Source organism: Tasmannia lanceolata, unplaced genomic scaffold (assembly GCF_043159265.1).
Source record: "Tasmannia lanceolata isolate RefF3 unplaced genomic scaffold, GAP_Taslan_0.1 ptg000008l, whole genome shotgun sequence".
Lineage (NCBI taxonomy): Eukaryota > Viridiplantae > Streptophyta > Magnoliopsida > Canellales > Winteraceae > Tasmannia > Tasmannia lanceolata.
This window is the reverse complement of record NW_027518685.1, coordinates 30,948,567-30,951,377: the sequence shown is the minus strand read 5'-3', so window position 1 is coordinate 30,951,377 and position 2,811 is coordinate 30,948,567.

The window sequence follows — 2,811 nt, the reverse complement described above, 5'->3', positions numbered from 1 at the left end:
TATTCCATTGGAAACATTTTGGAAGGAAGCAGAGACTGGGTCTGAAGAATTTATTCATGATTGCATGCATCAAACTAGGATTGTGATCCATCTTCTCTGTCAAGGAGTGCAAGATATCAATGCTCAAATTCTTTTTTGGCTGCATTTGGATTGCCGAAATCATAATTGGAATCAGATATTCCGATTCTGATTCCTATTCTAATTCCTCTGTAACCATAATGGAAAAAAAAAAATTCAAAAAAAAAAACAATCCAATGCAAATGTTCATTATGACCGGGGCGGAATCAAAATACCAGCATCCTCATCCACAAGGAAACAGCAAGTGCTCGGTGGCGACTTTTGTTTTTGGAAACAGTTAAAGGTATGTTTTTTTATCTTTCTCTTAATATGGTTTTCTTCCCCTTTTTTTTCTTTGTTAGATTATCAATGGCAAAAAAAGGATGATGGACACACTACCCTGTTGTTTAGCATGTTGTTCGGATATTCTTTCTTGTCTTCCATATGATAAACCACTATCTTTATATGATACAGACACTACACCACCCTGTTGGTTTCTTTTCTTAAACCATATATTTGATCATTTCTTTATTTTGTATAGATTTTAGATGTTTTTTTTTTGTTTTTTTTTATTAAATGGTAACAGAGAAGGTATATTTTATCGTATACATTGATGAATATCTTAAAGAAGATTATCACATAATTAAATTTTCAGATTTATTATATATGATCCGTTGTCGGCTTGCAAGAAGGTATATCCCTTCTAGCTTTAAGATTCCTATGAATCCTGGGTTCAAATGGTTACCTCAATGCTAATCTTCTCCTGAAAAGGATTCCGGTGCTATAGCATCCATCGGTCAAGCTCCAGAGATTCAAGAAAGCAGTGGGTTGAACAGCGAAAAATCGTCTTAAGAAATTTCTATTTATCAATTGAGGAGATTTTCTAGGCTTGATCCGAAGCATGGTTTTAACAAGACTGAAACCGAAACGTTCCGAAGTTGAAATTGGCGAAACGTACTAAATCTAGGTCGATTTCGGCGAAATTTGAAAAAAATAATGATAATTTTTTAATTTTTCCCAGATTTGGGGCGAAATTCACTTCGGCCCAAAAAAATCGACATTTTGTGTCTTGACTGAATTTTGGCCGAAATTTATGCTGAAACTGAAATTTCAAACCACGATCGAAAGTAGACCTTCAAAGAAATTCAACACTAAAATATCATTATTCAGTGGAGCTATCACATATGATGGTTTTTTATGAGACTAAGAATGAAGACCTACCAGCATTTATGCATCTTTTCACTAATGTAAGTGTGAATGTTGTGAAACTATTTGTGACGAAACTTCAAAGGGATGGATGTGTGTCATCTGGGTGTGACTATAATTAACTGTACAGAACATAGATGGTATTAAACTATTAGTGTCAGGTATTATATGGTGATTTGGTTTAAGTATCTATCTTTTATGAATTCATTTATGAAGTATGAACGTTGTGATTTCTTTTTTCTAAGTTATTTAGCCATAATATTTCTTAATTCGGCTCTGTCAATATTCTCATGAATCCACCTAATCGGGTCATTGCTAATCGTAGGCCCCACCGATATTTTTTTCAAATTGAAGCTTACCGTCCACAACATAGGATGATCCAAGCCGTCCATGGTTTGGATCATCCTATGGTGTGGTTCGTACAGTAACATTAAGGCCCAATTTAGGCCCCACCCATATTTTTGAAAATGAAGTGTACCGTCCAGACCATAGGATGATCTGAGCTGTCCATTTGATGGGCCACAATGTAAATAGGTTGTGCCCCAAAAATCATTTCCGTAGGATGATCACAACCCTACAATCTATAGAGGTTGCATAAGATGTAGTTTCTATTTAGATCGCCTATGAAAATAATATTTTGGGACGCAACCTATTTATGTTTATGGCCCATCAAATGGACGGTTTGGATAATCCTATGTTGTGGTATGGGCGGGGCCTACGTTGTTCAAAGATGGGCCCACAATTCCACCAACGGTTTCTGTTGGGCCCACCAACTGTTCCTGTTGTGTGTGTGTGGGGAGAGAGAGAGGTCAAATGGTGGGAAAACGTTAGCCAGCCATTGCGGCGCAGGGGGGGGAGGGGGAGGAGAGGAAATATCAGTGCCCATTGTTTTTCTGTCTTCTTGCACGTGTCTTAAGCCATTGATTTTTGTGTGCCTTGATAGTGCAATGGAGGTGTTGGGTCATTGTCAGACCTGAGCCCATCGGTTGCTTGTGATGGCCTACAGATGAACGTTCCCGATAAACAAGCACAAATGCCACGCCTTGTGATGGCCTATCGGATTAACGGTCCCGATCAACAAGCACAAATGCCACGTGGGCATCGGGCCATGATCATTTTCCTAAATATGGGTGCAATTGAATTCCTAAGGATTTGATATAGAACAGTGCTAGAATGATGAGCCCCACGTAATAAATATGTTCAATTCTCAGGAGTGTTTGGTTTGCAGATAAGAAAGCAGGAATAGTGGAATAGACAAAATTAGGGTTGCAATGGATTCTCATGATACTTCGACAGCTGAACCAAGAAAGGAGGAAATTTTTGGATTAGACAATCTTTGCTATTCCTACTTTCTTGTCCTGTAACAAACTACCCTTTCGTCTACTTTGGATTGGGAAAAGATGCCCAATTTATGTTTGATGTGATGATAGTAAAAAGGAGGATTCTGAGATTAGGTTTTAGGTTTAGAAAATTGCTAAAACCATGGTTGGTTGTTTGGGAATTAGAGTTTAGGTATTTAGGTTTAGGAAAATGCTAAAAATTTTGGTG